This window comes from Phyllobates terribilis, unplaced genomic scaffold (genome assembly GCF_046119375.1).
Source record: "Phyllobates terribilis strain yellow unplaced genomic scaffold, ASM4611937v1 Scaffold_1__5_contigs__length_1240528914, whole genome shotgun sequence".
Taxonomy (NCBI): Eukaryota; Metazoa; Chordata; class Amphibia; order Anura; family Dendrobatidae; genus Phyllobates; species Phyllobates terribilis.
Window position 1 is genome coordinate 1002861137 of NW_027362761.1, and position 17183 is coordinate 1002878319.

Sequence of the window (17183 nt, forward strand, 5' to 3'; positions counted from 1 at the left end):
TTAAAGCATTTTAGGCATATAACGTTGAATGCATATTGATGTGCTTTCTTCATTTGAAATCTATTTAAAAAATCAGCCAAAAGGTCGAAAAACGTTGTCTGTAAAAAGTCAATGTAAAAAATCTATAAGATGATACTTTTAGCACTTTGGAAGACTCTAAAACTAAGAATTGACTTGTAAAATAAAAATTCCTGATTATTTGTCTGTACTTTTTGAATTCATTAAAGATTTTTAAAGAAGAAAAATGCATCGGAAAGAAAAAATAATCACAATGTAAAACTTTGTAAAGTTCTTATAGCTTTAATGTAATTAAAAAAAAAAAAAAAATAGAGGGTGCATTGCTTAAGTTTTGGGGGTATAGCTCAGTGGCAGAGCATTTGACTGCAGATTAAGTGGTCCTTGGTTCAACTCCGAGTGCCCCCTGAAGATAAATCTTTTTAAACCAAATAATTCTAGCTTTATTACTTGTTTATCCATTAAAACATTTTAGGCATATAACGTTGAATGCATATTGATGTGCTTTCTTCATATGAAATCTATTTAAAAAATCAGCCAAAAGGTCGAAAAACGTTGTCTGTAAAAAGTCAATGTAAAAAATCTATAAGATGATACTTTTAGCACTTTGGAAGACTCTAAAACTAAGAATTGACTTGTAAAATAAAAAATCCTGATTATTTGTTTGTACTTTTTGAATTCATTAAAGATTTTTAGAGAAGAAAAATGCATCGGAAAGAAAAAATAATCACAATGTAAAACTTTGTAAAGTTCTTATAGCTTTAATGTAATTTAAAAAAAAAAAAAAAAAAAGAGGGTGCATTACTTAAGTTTTGGGGGTATAGCTCAGTGGCAGAGCATTTGACTGCAGATTAAGAGGTCCTTGGTTCAACTCTGAGTGCCCCCTGAAGATAAATCTTTTTAAACCAAATAATTCTAGCTTTATTACTTGTTTATCCATTAAAACATTTTAGGCATATAACGTTGAATGCATATTGATGTGCTTTCTTCATATGAAATCTATTTAAAAAATCAGCCAAAAGGTCGAAAAACGTTGTCTGAAAAAGTCAATGTAAAAAATCTCTAAGATGATACTTTTAGCACTTTGGAAGACTCTAAAACTAAGAATTGACTTGTAAAATAAAAATTCCTGATTATTTGTCTGTACTTTTTGAATTCATTAAAGATTTTTAAAGAAGAAAAATGCATCGGAAAGAAAAAATAATCACAATGTAAAACTTTGTAAAGTTCTTATAGCTTTAATGTAATTTAAAAAAAAAAAAAAAGAAAAGAGGGTGCATTACTTAAGTTTTGGGGGTATAGCTCAGTGGCAGAGCATTTGACTGCAGATCAAGAGATCCTTGGTTCAACTCCGAGTGCCCCCTGAAGATAAATCTTTTTAAACCAAATAATTCTTGCTTTATTACTTGTTTATCCATTAAAACATTTTAGGCATATAACGTTGAATGCATATTGATGTGCTTTCTTCATATGAAATCTATTTAAAAAATCAGAAAAAAGGTCGAAAAACGTTGTCTGAAAAAGTCAATGTAAAAAATCTATAAGATGATACTTTTAGCACTTTGGAAGACTCTAAAACTAAGAATTGACTTGTAAAATAAAAATTCCTGATTATTTGTCTGTACTTTTTGAATTCATTAAAGATTTTTAGAGAAGAAAAATGCATCGGAAAGAAAAAATAATCACAATGCAAAACTTTGTAAAGTTCTTATAGCTTTAATGTAATTTAAAAAAAAAAAAAAAAAGTGTGTGCATTATTTAAGGTTTGGGGGTATTGCTCAGTGGCAGAGCATTTGACTGCAGATTAAGAGGTCCTTGGTTCAACTCCAAGTGCCCCCTGAAGATAAATCTTTTTAAACCAAATAATTCTAGCTTTATTACTTGTTTATCCATTAAAATATTTTAGGCATATAACGTTCAATGCATATTGATGTGCTTTCTTCATATGAAATCTATTTAAAAAATCAGCCAAAAGGTCGAAAAACGTTGTCTGTAAAAAGTCAATGTAAAAAATCTATAAGATGATACTTTTAGCACTTTGGAAGACTCTAAAACTAAGAATTGACTTGTAAAATAAAAATTCCTGATTAATTGTCTGTACTTTTTGAATTCATTAAAGATTTTTAGAGAAGAAAAATGCATCGGAAAGAAAAAATAATCACAATGTAAAACTTTGTAAAGTTCTTATAGCTTTAATGTAAATTAAAAAAAAAAAAAAAAAAGAGTGTGCATTACTTAAGTTTTGGGGGTATAGCTCAGTGGCAGAGCATTTGACTGCAAATCAAGAGGTCCTTGGTTCAACTCCGAGTGCCCCCTGAAGATAAATCTTTTTAAACCAAATAATTCTAGCTTTATTACTTGTTTATCCATTAAAGCATTTTAGGCATATAATGTTGAATGCATATTGTTGTGCTTTCTTCATATGAAATCTATTTAAAAAATCAGCCAAAAGGTCGAAAAACGTTGTCTGTAAAAAGTCAATGTAAAAAATCTATAAGATGATACTTTTAGCACTTTGGAAGACTCTAAAACTAAGAATTGACTTGTAAAATAAAAATTCCTGATTATTTGTCTGTACTTTTTGAATTCATTAAAGATTTTTAGAGAAGAAAAATGCATCGGAAAGAAAAAATAATCACAATGTAAAACTTTGTAAAGTTCTTATAGCTTTAATGTAAATTAAAAAAAAAAAAAAAAAAGAGTGTGCATTACTTAAGTTTTGGGGGTATAGCTCAGTGGCAGAGCATTTGACTGCAGATTAAGAGGTCCTTGGTTCAACTCCGAGTGCCCCCTGAAGATAAATCTTTTTAAACCAAATAATTCTAGCTTTATTACTTGTTTATCCATTAAAACATTTTAGGCATATAACGTTGAATGCATATTGATGTGCTTTCTTCATATGAAATCTATTTAAAAAATCAGCCAAAAGGTCGAAAAACGTTGTCTGTAAAAAGTCAATGTAAAAAATCTATAAGATGATACTTTTAGCACTTTGGAAGACTCTAAAACTAAGAATTGACTTGTAAAATAAAAAATCCTGATTATTTGTTTGTACTTTTTGAATTCATTAAAGATTTTTAGAGAAGAAAAATGCATCGGAAAGAAAAAATAATCACAATGTAAATCTTTGTAAAGTTCTTATAGCTTTAATGTAAATTAAAAAAAAAAAAAAAAAAAGAGTGTGCATTACTTAAGTTTTGGGGGTATAGCTCAGTGGCAGAGCATTTGACTGCAAATCAAGAGGTCCTTGGTTCAACTCCGAGTGCCCCCTGAAGATAAATCTTTTTAAACCAAATAATTCTAGCTTTATTACTTGTTTATCCATTAAAGCATTTTAGGCATATAACGTTGAATGCATATTGATGTGCTTTCTTCATATGAAATCTATTTAAAAAATCAGCCAAAAGGTCAAAAAACGTTGTCTGAAAAAGTCAATGTAAAAAATCTATAAGATGATACTTTTAGCACTTTGGAAGACTCTAAAACTAAGAATTGACTTGTAAAATAAAAATTCCTGATTATTTGTCTGTCCTTTTTGAATTCATTAAAGATTTTTAGAGAAGAAAAATGCATCAGAAAGAAAGAATAATCACAATGTAAAACTTTGTTAAGTTCTTATAGCTTTAATGTAATTAAAAAAAAAAAAAAAATAGAGGGTGCATTACTTAAGTTTTGGGGGTATAGCTCAGTGGCAGAGCATTTGACTGCAGATTAAGTGGTCCTTGGTTCAACTCCGAGTGCCCCCTGAAGATAAATCTTTTTAAACCAAATAATTCTAGCTTTATTACTTGTTTATCCATTAAAACATTTTAGGCATATAACGTTGAATGCATATTGATGTGCTTTCTTCATATGAAATCTATTTAAAAAATCAGCCAAAAGGTCGAAAAACGTTGTCTGTAAAAAGTCAATGTAAAAAATCTATAAGATGATACTTTTAGCACTTTGGAAGACTCTAAAACTAAGAATTGACTTGTAAAATAAAAATTCCTGATTATTTGTTTGTCCTTTTTGAATTCATTAAAGATTTTTAGAGAAGAAAAATGCATCAGAAAGAAAGAATAATCACAATGTAAAACTTTGTTAAGTTCTTATAGCTTTAATGTAATTAAAAAAAAAAAAAAAATAGAGGGTGCATTACTTAAGTTTTGGGGGTATAGCTCAGTGGCAGAGCATTTGACTGCAGATTAAGTGGTCCTTGGTTCAACTCCGAGTGCCCCCTGAAGATAAATCTTTTTAAACCAAATAATTCTAGCTTTATTACTTGTTTATCCATTAAAACATTTTAGGCATATAACGTTGAATGCATATTGATGTGCTTTCTTCATATGAAATCTATTTAAAAAATCAGCCAAAAGGTCGAAAAACGTTGTCTGTAAAAAGTCAATGTAAAAAATCTATAAGATGATACTTTTAGCACTTTGGAAGACTCTAAAACTAAGAATTGACTTGTAAAATAAAAAATCCTGATTATTTGTTTGTACTTTTTGAATTCAATAAAGATTTTTAGAGAAGAAAAATGCATCGGAAAGAAAAAATAATCACAATGTAAAACTTTGTAAAGTTCTTATAGCTTTAATGTAAATAAAAAAAAAAAAAAAAAAAGAGTGTGCATTACTTAAGTTTTGGGGGTATAGCTCAGTGGCAGAGCATTTGACTGCAAATCAAGAGGTCCTTGGTTCAACTCCGAGTGCCCCCTGAAGATAAATCTTTTTAAACCAAATAATTCTAGCTTTATTACTTGTTTATCCATTAAAGCATTTTAGGCATATAATGTTGAATGCATATTGATGTGCTTTCTTCATATGAAATCTATTTAAAAAATCAGCCAAAAGGTCGAAAAACGTTGTCTGTAAAAAGTCAATGTAAAAAATCTATAAGATGATACTTTTAGCACTTTGGAAGACTCTAAAACTAAGAATTGACTTGTAAAATAAAAATTCCTGATTATTTGTCTGTACTTTTTGAATTCATTAAAGATTTTTAGAGAAGAAAAATGCATCGGAAAGAAAAAATAATCACAATGTAAAACTTTGTAAAGTTCTTATAGCTTTAATGTAAATTAAAAAAAAAAAAAAAAAAGAGTGTGCATTACTTAAGTTTTGGGGGTATAGCTCAGTGGCAGAGCATTTGACTGCAGATTAAGAGGTCCTTGGTTCAACTCCGAGTGCCCCCTGAAGATAAATCTTTTTAAACCAAATAATTCCAGCTTTATTACTTGTTTATCCATTAAAACATTTTAGGCATATAACGTTGAATGCATATTGATGTGCTTTCTTCATATGAAATCTATTTAAAAAATCAGCCAAAAGGTCGAAAAACGTTGTCTGTAAAAAGTCAATGTAAAAAATCTATAAGATGATACTTTTAGCACTTTGGAAGACTCTAAAACTAAGAATTGACTTGTAAAATAAAAAATCCTGATTATTTGTTTGTACTTTTTGAATTCATTAAAGATTTTTAGAGAAGAAAAATGCATCGGAAAGAAAAAATAATCACAATGTAAATCTTTGTAAAGTTCTTATAGCTTTAATGTAAATTAAAAAAAAAAAAAAAAAAAAGAGTGTGCATTACTTAAGTTTTGGGGGTATAGCTCAGTGGCAGAGCATTTGACTGCAAATCAAGAGGTCCTTGGTTCAACTCCGAGTGCCCCCTGAAGATAAATCTTTTTAAACCAAATAATTCTAGCTTTATTACTTGTTTATCCATTAAAGCATTTTAGGCATATAACGTTGAATGCATATTGATGTGCTTTCTTCATATGAAATCTATTTAAAAAATCAGCCAAAAGGTCGAAAAACGTTGTCTGAAAAAGTCAATGTAAAAAATCTCTAAGATGATACTTTTAGCACTTTGGAAGACTCTAAAACTAAGAATTGACTTGTAAAATAAAAATTCCTGATTATTTGTCTGTACTTTTTGAATTCATTAAAGATTTTTAGAGAAGAAAAATGCATCGGAAAGAAAAAATAATCACAATGCAAAACTTTGTAAAGTTCTTATAGCTTTAATGTAATTAAAAAAAAAAAAAAAAAAGAGTGTGCATTATTTATGGTTTGGGGGTATTGCTCAGTGGCAGAGCATTTGACTGCAGATTAAGAGGTCCTTGGTTCAACTCCGAGTGCCCCCTGAAGATAAATCTTTTTAAACCAAATAATTCTAGCTTTATTACTTGTTTATCCATTAAAATATTTTAGGCATATAACGTTCAATGCATATTGATGTGCTTTCTTCATATGAAATCTATTTAAAAAATCAGCCAAAAGGTCGAAAAACGTTGTCTGTAAAAAGTCAATGTAAAAAATCTATAAGATGATACTTTTAGCACTTTGGAAGACTCTAAAACTAAGAATTGACTTGTAAAATAAAAATTCCTGATTAATTGTCTGTACTTTTTGAATTCATTAAAGATTTTTAGAGAAGAAAAATGCATCGGAAAGAAAAAATAATCACAATGTAAAACTTTGTAAAGTTCTTATAGCTTTAATGTAAATTAAAAAAAAAAAAAAAAAAGAGTGTGCATTACTTAAGTTTTGGGGGTATAGCTCAGTGGCAGAGCATTTGACTGCAAATCAAGAGGTCCTTGGTTCAACTCCGAGTGCCCCCTGAAGATAAATCTTTTTAAACCAAATAATTCTAGCTTTATTACTTGTTTATCCATTAAAGCATTTTAGGCATATAATGTTGAATGCATATTGATGTGCTTTCTTCATATGAAATCTATTTAAAAAATCAGCCAAAAGGTCGAAAAACGTTGTCTGTAAAAAGTCAATGTAAAAAATCTATAAGATGATACTTTTAGCACTTTGGAAGACTCTAAAACTAAGAATTGACTTGTAAAATAAAAATTCCTGATTATTTGTCTGTACTTTTTGAATTCATTAAAGATTTTTAGAGAAGAAAAATGCATCGGAAAGAAAAAATAATCACAATGTAAAACTTTGTAAAGTTCTTATAGCTTTAATGTAAATTAAAAAAAAAAAAAAAAAAAGAGTGTGCATTACTTAAGTTTTGGGGGTATAGCTCAGTGGCAGAGCATTTGACTGCAAATCAAGAGGTCCTTGGTTCATCTCCGAGTGCCCCCTGAAGATAAATCTTTTTAAACCAAATAATTCTAGCTTTATTACTTGTTTATTCATTAAAGCATTTTAGGCATATAACGTTGAATGCATATTGATGTGCTTTCTTCATATGAAATCTATTTAAAAAATCAGCCAAAAGGTCGAAAAACGTTGTCTGTAAAAAGTCAATGTAAAAAATCTATAAGATGATACTTTTAGCACTTTGGAAGACTCTAAAACTAAGAATTGACTTGTAAAATAAAAATTCCTGATTATTTGTCTGTACTTTTTGAATTCATTAAAGATTTTTAGAGAAGAAAAATGCATCGGAAAGAAAAAATAATCACAATGTAAAACTTTGTAAAGTTCTTATAGCTTTAATGTAAATTAAAAAAAAAAAAAAAAAAAGAGTGTGCATTACTTAATTTTTGGGGGTATAGCTCAGTGGCAGAGCATTTGACTGCAGATCAAGAGGTCCTTGGTTCAACTCCGAGTGCCCCCTGAAGATAAATCTTTTTAAACCAAATAATTCTAGTTTTATTACTTGTTTATCCATTAAAGCATTTTAGGCATATAACGTTGAATGCATATTGATGTGCTTTCTTCATATGAAATCTATTTAAAAAATCAGCCAAAAGGTCGAAAAACGTTGTCTGTAAAAAGTCAATGTAAAAAATCTATAAGATGATACTTTTAGCACTTTGGAAGACTCTAAATCTAAGAATTGACTTGTAAAATAAAAATTCCTGATTATTTGTCTGTACTTTTTGAATTCATTAAAGATTTTTAGAGAAGAAAAATGCATCGGAAAGAAAAAATAATCACAATGTAAAACTTTGTAAAGTTCTTATAGCTTTAATGTAAATTTAAAAAAAAAAAAAAGAGTGTGCATTACTTAAGTTTTGGGGGTATAGCTCAGTGGCAGAGCATTTGACTGCAGATCAAGAGGTCCTTGGTTCAACTCCGAGTTCCCCCTGAAGATAAATCTTTTTAAACCAAATAATTCTAGTTTTATTACTTGTTTATCCATTAAAGCATTTTAGGCATATAACGTTGAATGCATATTGATGTGCTTTCTTCATATGAAATCTATTTAAAAAATCAGCCAAAAGGTCGAAAAACGTTGTCTGTAAAAAGTCAATGTAAAAAATCTATAAGATGATACTTTTAGCACTTTGGAAGACTCTAAAACTAAGAATTGACTTGTAAAATAAAAATTCCTGATTATTTGTCTGTACTTTTTGAATTCATTAAAGATTTTTAGAGAAGAAAAATGCATCGGAAAGTAAAAAATAATCACAATGTAAAACTTTGTAAAGTTCTTATAGCTTTAATGTAAATTAAAAAAAAAAAAAAAAAAGGAGTGTGCATTACTTAAGTTTTGGGGGTATAGCTCAGTGGCAGAGCATTTGACTGCAAATCAAGAGGTCCTTGGTTCAACTCCGAGTGCCCCCTGAAGATAAATCTTTTTAAACCAAATAATTCTAGCTTTATTACTTGTTTATCCATTAAAACATTTTAGGCATATAACGTTGAATGCATATTGATGTGCTTTCTTCATATGAAATCTATTTAAAAAATCAGCCAAAAGGTCGAAAAACGTTGTCTGAAAAAGTCAATGTAAAAAATCTCTAAGATGATACTTTTAGCACTTTGGAAGACTCTAAAACTAAGAATTGACTTGTAAAATAAAAATTCCTGATTATTTGTCTGTACTTTTTGAATTCATTAAAGATTTTTAGAGAAGAAAAATGCATCGGAAAGAAAAAATAATCACAATGCAAAACTTTGTAAAGTTCTTATAGCTTTAATGTAATTAAAAAAAAAAAAAAAAAAGAGTGTGCATTATTTAAGGTTTGGGGGTATTGCTCAGTGGCAGAGCATTTGACTGCAGATTAAGAGGTCCTTGGTTCAACTCCGAGTGCCCCCTGAAGATAAATCTTTTTAAACCAAATAATTCCAGCTTTATTACTTGTTTATCCATTAAAATATTTTAGGCATATAACGTTCAATGCATATTGATGTGCTTTCTTCATATGAAATCTATTTAAAAAATCAGCCAAAAGGTCGAAAAACGTTGTCTGTAAAAAGTCAATGTAAAAAATCTATAAGATGATACTTTTAGCACTTTGGAAGACTCTAAAACTAAGAATTGACTTGTAAAATAAAAATTCCTGATTAATTGTCTGTACTTTTTGAATTCATTAAAGATTTTTAGAGAAGAAAAATGCATCGGAAAGAAAAAATAATCACAATGTAAAACTTTGTAAAGTTCTTATAGCTTTAATGTAAATTAAAAAAAAAAAAAAAAAAAAGAGTGTGCATTACTTAAGTTTTGGGGGTATAGCTCAGTGGCAGAGCATTTGACTGCAAATCAAGAGGTCCTTGGTTCAACTCCGAGTGCCCCCTGAAGATAAATCTTTTTAAACCAAATAATTCTAGCTTTATTACTTGTTTATCCATTAAAGCATTTTAGGCATATAATGTTGAATGCATATTGATGTGCTTTCTTCATATGAAATCTATTTAAAAAATCAGCCAAAAGGTCGAAAAACGTTGTCTGTAAAAAGTCAATGTAAAAAATCTATAAGATGATACTTTTTGCACTTTGGAAGACTCTAAAACTAAGAATTGACTTGTAAAATAAAAATTCCTGATTATTTGTCTGTCCTTTTTGAATTCATTAAAGATTTTTAGAGAAGAAAAATGCATCGGAAAGAAAAAATAATCACAATGTAAAACTTTGTAAAGTTCTTATAGTTTAATGTAAATTAAAAAAAAAAAAAAAAAGAGTGTGCATTACTTAAGTTTTGGGGGTATAGCTCAGTGGCAGAGCATTTGACTGCAAATCAAGAGGTCCTTGGTTCATCTCCGAGTGCCCCCTGAAGATAAATCTTTTTAAACCAAATAATTCTAGCTTTATTACTTGTTTATTCATTAAAGCATTTTAGGCATATAACGTTGAATGCATATTGATGTGCTTTCTTCATATGAAATCTATTTAAAAAATCAGCCAAAAGGTCGAAAAACGTTGTCTGTAAAAAGTCAATGTAAAAAATCTATAAGATGATACTTTTAGCACTTTGGAAGACTCTAAAACTAAGAATTGACTTGTAAAATAAAAATTCCTGATTATTTGTCTGTACTTTTTGAATTCATTAAAGATTTTTAGAGAAGAAAAATGCATCGGAAAGAAAAAATAATCACAATGTAAAACTTTGTAAAGTTCTTATAGCTTTAATGTAAATTAAAAAAAAAAAAAAAGAGTGTGCATTACTTAAGTTTTGGGGGTATAGCTCAGTGGCAGAGCATTTGACTGCAAATCAAGAGGTCCTTGGTTCATCTCCGAGTGCCCCCTGAAGATAAATCTTTTTAAACCAAATAATTCTAGCTTTATTACTTGTTTATTCATTAAAGCATTTTAGGCATATAACGTTGAATGCATATTGATGTGCTTTCTTCATATGAAATCTATTTAAAAAATCAGCCAAAAGGTCGAAAAACGTTGTCTGTAAAAAGTCAATGTAAAAAATCTATAAGATGATACTTTTAGCACTTTGGAAGACTCTAAAACTAAGAATTGACTTGTAAAATAAAAATTCCTGATTATTTGTCTGTACTTTTTGAATTCATTAAAGATTTTTAGAGAAGAAAAATGCATCGGAAAGAAAAAATAATCACAATGTAAAACTTTGTAAAGTTCTTATAGCTTTAATGTAAATTAAAAAAAAAAAAAAAAAAAGAGTGTGCATTACTTAATTTTTGGGGGTATAGCTCAGTGGCAGAGCATTTGACTGCAGATCAAGAGGTTCTTGGTTCAACTCCGAGTGCCCCCTGAAGATAAATCTTTTTAAACCAAATAATTCTAGTTTTATTACTTGTTTATCCATTAAAGCATTTTAGGCATATAACGTTGAATGCATATTGATGTGCTTTCTTCATATGAAATCTATTTAAAAAATTAGCCAAAAGGTCGAAAAACGTTGTCTGTAAAAAGTCAATGTAAAAAATCTATAAGATGATACTTTTAGCACTTTGGAAGACTCTAAAACTAAGAATTGACTTGTAAAATAAAAATTCCTGATTATTTGTCTGTACTTTTTGAATTCATTAAAGATTTTTAGAGAAGAAAAATGCATCGGAAAGAAAAAATAATCACAATGTAAAACTTTGTAAAGTTCTTATAGCTTTAATGTAAATTAAAAAAAAAAAAAAAAAAAGAGTGTGCATTACTTAAGTTTTGGGGGTATAGCTCAGTAGCAGAGCATTTGACTGCAAATCAAGAGGTCCTTGGTTCAACTCCGAGTGCCCCCTGAAGATAAATCTTTTTAAACCAAATAATTCTAGCTTTATTACTTGTTTATCCATTAAAGCATTTTAGGCATATAACGTTGAATGCATATTGATGTGCTTTCTTCATATGAAATCTATTTAAAAAATCAGCCAAAAGGTCGAAAAACGTTGTCTGTAAAAAGTCAATGTAAAAAATCTATAAGATGATACTTTTAGCACTTTGGAAGACTCTAAAACTAAGAATTGACTTGTAAAATAAAAATTCCTGATTATTTGTCTGTACTTTTTGAATTCATTAAAGATTTTTAGAGAAGAAAAATGCATCGGAAAGAAAAAATAATCACAATGTAAAACTTTGTAAAGTTCTTATAGATTTAATGTAAATTTAAAAAAAAAAAAAAGAGTGTGCATTACTTAAGTTTTGGGGGTATAGCTCAGTGGCAGAGCATTTGACTGCAGATCAAGAGGTCCTTGGTTCAACTCCGAGTTCCCCCTGAAGATAAATCTTTTTAAACCAAATAATTCTAGTTTTATTACTTGTTTATCCATTAAAGCATTTTAGGCATATAACGTTGAATGCATATTGATGTGCTTTCTTCATATGAAATCTATTTAAAAAATCAGCCGAAAGGTCGAAAAACGTTGTCTGTAAAAAGTCAATGTAAAAAATCAATAAGATGATACTTATAGCACTTTGGAAGACTCTAAAACTAAGAATTGACTTGTAAAATAAAAATTCCTGATTATTTGTCTGTACTTTTTGAATTCATTAAAGATTTTTAGAGAAGAAAAATGCATCGGAAAGAAAAAATAATCACAATGTAAAACTTTGTAAAGTTCTTATAGCTTTAATGTAAATTAAAAAAAAAAAAAAAAAAAGAGTGTGCATTACTTAAGTTTTGGGGGTATAGCTCAGTGGCAGAGCATTTGACTGCAAATCAAGAGGTCCTTGGTTCAACTCCGAGTGCCCCCTGAAGATAAATCTTTTTAAACCAAATAATTCTAGCTTTATTACTTGTTTATCCATTAAAACATTTTAGGCATATAACGTTGAATGCATATTGATGTGTTTTCTTCATATGAAATCTATTTAAAAAATCAGCCAAAAGGTCGAAAAACGTTGTCTGAAAAAGTCAATGTAAAAAATCTCTAAGATGATACTTTTAGCACTTTGGAAGACTCTAAAACTAAGAATTGACTTGTAAAATAAAAATTCCTGATTATTTGTCTGTACTTTTTGAATTCATTAAAGATTTTTAAAGAAAAAAATGCATCGGAAAGAAAAAATAATCACAATATAAAACTTTGTAAAGTTCTTATAGCTTTAATGTAATTAAAAAAAAAAAAAAAAAAAAAAGAGGGTGCATTACTTAAGTTTTGGGGGTATAGCTCAGTGGCAGAGCATTTGACTGCAGATCAAGAGGTCCTTGGTTCAACTCCGAGTGCCCCCTGAAGATAAATCTTTTTAAACCAAATAATTCTTGCTTTATTACTTGTTTATCCATTAAAACATTTTAGGCATATAACGTTGAATGCATATTGATGTGCTTTCTTCATATGAAATCTATTTAAAAAATCAGCCAAAAGGTCGAAAAAACATTGTCTGAAAAAGTCAATGTAAAAAATCTATAAGATGATACTTTTAGCACTTTGGAAGACTCTAAAACTAAGAATTGACTTGTAAAATAAAAATTCCTGATTATTTGTCTGTACTTTTTGAATTCATTAAAGATTTTTAGAGAAGAAAAATGCATCGGAAAGAAAAAATAATCAGAATGTAAAACTTTGTAAAGTTCTTATAGCTTTAATGTAAATTAAAAAAAAAAAAAAAAAAAAGAGTGTGCATTACTTAATTTTTGGGGGTATAGCTCAGTGGCAGAGCATTTGACTGCAGATCAAGAGGTCCTTGGTTCAACTCCGAGTGCCCCCTGAAGATAAATCTTTTTAAACCAAATAATACTAGTTTTATTACTTGTTTATCCATTAAAGCATTTTAGGCATATTACGTTGAATGCATATTGATGTGCTTTCTTCATATGAAATCTATTTAAAAAATCAGCCAGAAGGTCGAAAAACGTTGTCTGTAAAAAGTCAATGTAAAAAATCTATAAGATGATACTTTTAGCACTTTGGAAGACTCTAAAACTAAGAATTGACTTGTAAAATAAAAATTCCTGATTATTTGTCTGTACTTTTTGAATTCATTAAAGATTTTTAGAGAAGAAAAATGCATCGGAAAGAAAAAATAATCACAATGTAAAACTTTGTAAAGTTCTTATAGCTTTAATGTAAATTAAAAAAAAAAAAAAAAAAAGAGTGTGCATTACTTAAGTTTTGGGGGTATATCTCAGTGGCAGAGCATTTGACTGTAAATCAAGAGGTCCTTGGTTCAACTCCGAGTGCCCCCTGAAGATAAATCTTTTTAAACCAAATAATTCTAGCTTTATTACTTGTTTATCCATTAAAGCATTTTAGGCATATAACGTTCAATGCATATTGATGTGCTTTCTTCATATGAAATCTATTTAAAAAATCAGCCAAAAGGTCGAAAAACGTTGTCTGTAAAAAGTCAATGTAAAAAATCTATAAGATGATACTTTTAGCACTTTGGAAGACTCTAAAACTAAGAATTGACTTGTAAAATAAAAATTCCTGATTATTTGTCTGTACTTTTTGAATTCATTAAAGATTTTTAGAGAAGAAAAATGCATCGGAAAGAAAAAATAATCACAATGTAAAACTTTGTAAAGTTCTTATAGCTTTAATGTAAATTAAAAAAAAAAAAAAAAAAAAGAGTGTGCATTACTTAATTTTTGGGGGTATAGCTCAGTGGCAGAGCATTTGACTGCAGATCAAGAGGTCCTTGGTTCAACTCCGAGTGCCCCCTGAAGATAAATCTTTTTAAACCAAATAATACTAGTTTTATTACTTGTTTATCCATTAAAGCATTTTAGGCATATTACGTTGAATGCATATTGATGTGCTTTCTTCATATGAAATCTATTTAAAAAATCAGCCAGAAGGTCGAAAAACGTTGTCTGTAAAAAGTCAATGTAAAAAATCTATAAGATGATACTTTTAGCACTTTGGAAGACTCTAAAACTAAGAATTGACTTGTAAAATAAAAATTCCTGATTATTTGTCTGTACTTTTTGAATTCATTAAAGATTTTTAGAGAAGAAAAATGCATCGGAAAGAAAAAATAATCACAATGTAAAACTTTGTAAAGTTCTTATAGCTTTAATGTAAATTAAAAAAAAAAAAAAAAAAAGAGTGTGCATTACTTAAGTTTTGGGGGTATAGCTCAGTGGCAGAGCATTTGACTGTAAATCAAGAGGTCCTTGGTTCAACTCCGAGTGCCCCCTGAAGATAAATCTTTTTAAACCAAATAATTCTAGCTTTATTACTTGTTTATCCATTAAAGCATTTTAGGCATATAACGTTCAATGCATATTGATGTGCTTTCTTCATATGAAATCTATTTAAAAAATCAGCCAAAAGGTCGAAAAACGTTGTCTGTAAAAAGTCAATGTAAAAAATCTATAAGATGATACTTTTAGCACTTTGGAAGACTCTAAAACTAAGAATTGACTTGTAAAATAAAAATTCCTGATTATTTGTCTGTACTTTTTGAATTCATTAAAGATTTTTAGAGAAGAAAAATGCATCGGAAAGAAAAAATAATCACAATGTAAAACTTTGTAAAGTTCTTATAGCTTTAATGTAAATTAAAAAAAAAAAAAAAAAAAAGAGTGTGCATTACTTAATTTTTGGGGGTATAGCTCAGTGGCAGAGCATTTGACTGCAGATCAAGAGGTCCTTGGTTCAACTCCGAGTGCCCCCTGAAGATAAATCTTTTTAAACCAAATAATATTAGTTTTATTACTTGTTTATCCATTAAAGCATTTTAGGCATATTACGTTGAATGCATATTGATGTGCTTTCTTCATATGAAATCTATTTAAAAAATCAGCCAGAAGGTCGAAAAACGTTGTCTGTAAAAAGTCAATGTAAAAAATCTATAAGATGATACTTTTAGCACTTTGGAAGACTCTAAAACTAAGAATTGACTTGTAAAATAAAAATTCCTGATTATTTGTCTGTACTTTTTGAATTCATTAAAGATTTTTAGAGAAGAAAAATGCATCGGAAAGAAAAAATAATCACAATGTAAAACTTTGTAAGGTTCTTATAGCTTTAATGTAAATTAAAAAAAAAAAAAAAAAAAGAGTGTGCATTACTTAAGTTTTGGGGGTATAGCTCAGTGGCAGAGCATTTGACTGTAAATCAAGAGGTCCTTGGTTCAACTCCGAGTGCCCCCTGAAGATAAATCTTTTTAAACCAAATAATTCTAGCTTTATTACTTGTTTATCCATTAAAGCATTTTAGGCATATAACGTTCAATGCATATTGATGTGCTTTCTTCATATGAAATCTATTTAAAAAATCAGCCAAAAGGTCGAAAAACGTTGTCTGTAAAAAGTCAATGTAAAAAATCTATAAGATGATACTTTTAGCACTTTGGAAGACTCTAAAACTAAGAATTGACTTGTAAAATAAAAATTCCTGATTATTTGTCTGTACTTTTTGAATTCATTAAAGATTTTTAGAGAAGAAAAATGCATCGGAAAGAAAAAATAATCACAATGTAAAACTTTGTAAAGTTCTTATAGCTTTAATGTAAATTAAAAAAAAAAAAAAAGAGTGTGCATTACTTAAGTTTTGGGGGTATAGCTCAGTGGCAGAGCATTTGACTGCAGATCAAGAGGTCCTTGGTTCAACTCCGAGTTCCCCCTGAAGATAAATCTTTTTAAACCAAATAATTCTAGTTTTATTACTTGTTTATCCATTAAAGCATTTTAGGCATATAACGTTGAATGCATATTGATGTGATTTCTTCATATGAAATCTATTTAAAAAATCAGCCAAAAGGTCGAAAAACGTTGTCTGTAAAAAGTCAATGTAAAAAATCTATAAGATGATACTTTTAGCACTTTGGAAGACTCTAAAACTAAGAATTGACTTGTAAAATAAAAATTCCTGATTATTTGTCTGTACTTTTTGAATTCATTAAAGATTTTTAGAGAAGAAAAATGCATCGGAAAGAAAAAATAATCACAATGTAAAACTTTGTAAAGTTCTTATAGCTTTAATGTAAATTAAAAAAAAAAAAAAAAAAAGAGTGTGCATTACTTAAGTTTTGGGGGTATAGCTCAGTGGCAGAGCATTTGACTGCAAATCAAGAGGTCCTTGGTTCAACTCCGAGTGCCCCCTGAAGATAAATCTTTTTAAACCAAATAATTCTAGCTTTATTACTTGTTTATCCATTAAAACATTTTAGGCATATAACGTTGAATGCATATTGATGTGCTTTCTTCATATGAAATCTATTTAAAAAATCAGCCAAAAGGTCGAAAAACGTTGTCTGAAAAAGTCAATGTAAAAAATCTCTAAGATGATACTTTTAGCACTTTGGAAGACTCTAAAACTAAGAATTGACTTGTAAAATAAAAATTCCTGATTATTTGTCTGTACTTTTTGAATTCATTAAAGATTTTTAAAGAAAAAAATGCATCGGAAAGAAAAAATAATCACAATATAAAACTTTGTAAAGTTCTTATAGCTTTAATGTAATTAAAAAAAAAAAAAAAAAAAAAAAGAGGGTGCATTACTTAAGTTTTGGGGGTATAGCTCAGTGGCAGAGCATTTGACTGCAGATCAAGAGGTCCTTGGTTCAACTCCGAGTGCCCCCTGAAGATAAATCTTTTTAAACCAAATAATTCTTGCTTTATTACTTGTTTATCCATTAAAACA

At 28.7% G+C, this 17183-nt stretch overlaps 25 non-coding genes across 25 annotated transcripts; all 25 read left to right on the forward strand.

The window, feature by feature from the left end:
• Positions 1–1307: 1307 nt before the first annotated feature.
• Positions 1308–1379, forward strand: TRNAC-GCA (transfer RNA cysteine (anticodon GCA)). Its single transcript has one exon. It is a non-coding gene; the product is annotated as a tRNA-Cys (tRNA).
• Positions 1380–2259: 880 nt separating this feature from the next.
• Positions 2260–2331, forward strand: TRNAC-GCA (transfer RNA cysteine (anticodon GCA)). The gene has a single exon. It is a non-coding gene; the product is annotated as a tRNA-Cys (tRNA).
• Positions 2332–2736: 405 nt separating this feature from the next.
• TRNAC-GCA (transfer RNA cysteine (anticodon GCA)) lies at positions 2737–2808 on the forward strand. Its single transcript has one exon. It is a non-coding gene; the product is annotated as a tRNA-Cys (tRNA).
• Positions 2809–3214: 406 nt separating this feature from the next.
• Positions 3215–3286, forward strand: TRNAC-GCA (transfer RNA cysteine (anticodon GCA)). Its single transcript has one exon. It is a non-coding gene; the product is annotated as a tRNA-Cys (tRNA).
• A 1356-nt stretch (positions 3287–4642) lies between these two features.
• On the forward strand, positions 4643–4714 carry TRNAC-GCA (transfer RNA cysteine (anticodon GCA)). The gene has a single exon. It is a non-coding gene; the product is annotated as a tRNA-Cys (tRNA).
• A 405-nt stretch (positions 4715–5119) lies between these two features.
• On the forward strand, positions 5120–5191 carry TRNAC-GCA (transfer RNA cysteine (anticodon GCA)). Its single transcript has one exon. It is a non-coding gene; the product is annotated as a tRNA-Cys (tRNA).
• Positions 5192–5598: 407 nt separating this feature from the next.
• TRNAC-GCA (transfer RNA cysteine (anticodon GCA)) lies at positions 5599–5670 on the forward strand. Its single transcript has one exon. It is a non-coding gene; the product is annotated as a tRNA-Cys (tRNA).
• An 880-nt stretch (positions 5671–6550) lies between these two features.
• On the forward strand, positions 6551–6622 carry TRNAC-GCA (transfer RNA cysteine (anticodon GCA)). The gene has a single exon. It is a non-coding gene; the product is annotated as a tRNA-Cys (tRNA).
• An 884-nt stretch (positions 6623–7506) lies between these two features.
• Positions 7507–7578, forward strand: TRNAC-GCA (transfer RNA cysteine (anticodon GCA)). Its single transcript has one exon. It is a non-coding gene; the product is annotated as a tRNA-Cys (tRNA).
• A 402-nt stretch (positions 7579–7980) lies between these two features.
• Positions 7981–8052, forward strand: TRNAC-GCA (transfer RNA cysteine (anticodon GCA)). The gene has a single exon. It is a non-coding gene; the product is annotated as a tRNA-Cys (tRNA).
• A 407-nt stretch (positions 8053–8459) lies between these two features.
• On the forward strand, positions 8460–8531 carry TRNAC-GCA (transfer RNA cysteine (anticodon GCA)). Its single transcript has one exon. It is a non-coding gene; the product is annotated as a tRNA-Cys (tRNA).
• An 882-nt stretch (positions 8532–9413) lies between these two features.
• TRNAC-GCA (transfer RNA cysteine (anticodon GCA)) lies at positions 9414–9485 on the forward strand. Its single transcript has one exon. It is a non-coding gene; the product is annotated as a tRNA-Cys (tRNA).
• A 1355-nt stretch (positions 9486–10840) lies between these two features.
• Positions 10841–10912, forward strand: TRNAC-GCA (transfer RNA cysteine (anticodon GCA)). The gene has a single exon. It is a non-coding gene; the product is annotated as a tRNA-Cys (tRNA).
• Positions 10913–11792: 880 nt separating this feature from the next.
• Positions 11793–11864, forward strand: TRNAC-GCA (transfer RNA cysteine (anticodon GCA)). Its single transcript has one exon. It is a non-coding gene; the product is annotated as a tRNA-Cys (tRNA).
• Positions 11865–12270: 406 nt separating this feature from the next.
• On the forward strand, positions 12271–12342 carry TRNAC-GCA (transfer RNA cysteine (anticodon GCA)). Its single transcript has one exon. It is a non-coding gene; the product is annotated as a tRNA-Cys (tRNA).
• A 406-nt stretch (positions 12343–12748) lies between these two features.
• TRNAC-GCA (transfer RNA cysteine (anticodon GCA)) lies at positions 12749–12820 on the forward strand. Its single transcript has one exon. It is a non-coding gene; the product is annotated as a tRNA-Cys (tRNA).
• Positions 12821–13227: 407 nt separating this feature from the next.
• Positions 13228–13299, forward strand: TRNAC-GCA (transfer RNA cysteine (anticodon GCA)). Its single transcript has one exon. It is a non-coding gene; the product is annotated as a tRNA-Cys (tRNA).
• Positions 13300–13705: 406 nt separating this feature from the next.
• Positions 13706–13777, forward strand: TRNAY-GUA (transfer RNA tyrosine (anticodon GUA)). The gene has a single exon. It is a non-coding gene; the product is annotated as a tRNA-Tyr (tRNA).
• A 407-nt stretch (positions 13778–14184) lies between these two features.
• Positions 14185–14256, forward strand: TRNAC-GCA (transfer RNA cysteine (anticodon GCA)). The gene has a single exon. It is a non-coding gene; the product is annotated as a tRNA-Cys (tRNA).
• Positions 14257–14662: 406 nt separating this feature from the next.
• On the forward strand, positions 14663–14734 carry TRNAY-GUA (transfer RNA tyrosine (anticodon GUA)). The gene has a single exon. It is a non-coding gene; the product is annotated as a tRNA-Tyr (tRNA).
• Positions 14735–15141: 407 nt separating this feature from the next.
• Positions 15142–15213, forward strand: TRNAC-GCA (transfer RNA cysteine (anticodon GCA)). Its single transcript has one exon. It is a non-coding gene; the product is annotated as a tRNA-Cys (tRNA).
• Positions 15214–15619: 406 nt separating this feature from the next.
• TRNAY-GUA (transfer RNA tyrosine (anticodon GUA)) lies at positions 15620–15691 on the forward strand. The gene has a single exon. It is a non-coding gene; the product is annotated as a tRNA-Tyr (tRNA).
• A 402-nt stretch (positions 15692–16093) lies between these two features.
• Positions 16094–16165, forward strand: TRNAC-GCA (transfer RNA cysteine (anticodon GCA)). The gene has a single exon. It is a non-coding gene; the product is annotated as a tRNA-Cys (tRNA).
• Positions 16166–16571: 406 nt separating this feature from the next.
• On the forward strand, positions 16572–16643 carry TRNAC-GCA (transfer RNA cysteine (anticodon GCA)). The gene has a single exon. It is a non-coding gene; the product is annotated as a tRNA-Cys (tRNA).
• Positions 16644–17050: 407 nt separating this feature from the next.
• Positions 17051–17122, forward strand: TRNAC-GCA (transfer RNA cysteine (anticodon GCA)). The gene has a single exon. It is a non-coding gene; the product is annotated as a tRNA-Cys (tRNA).
• The last annotated feature ends 61 nt before the right edge of the window (positions 17123–17183 follow it).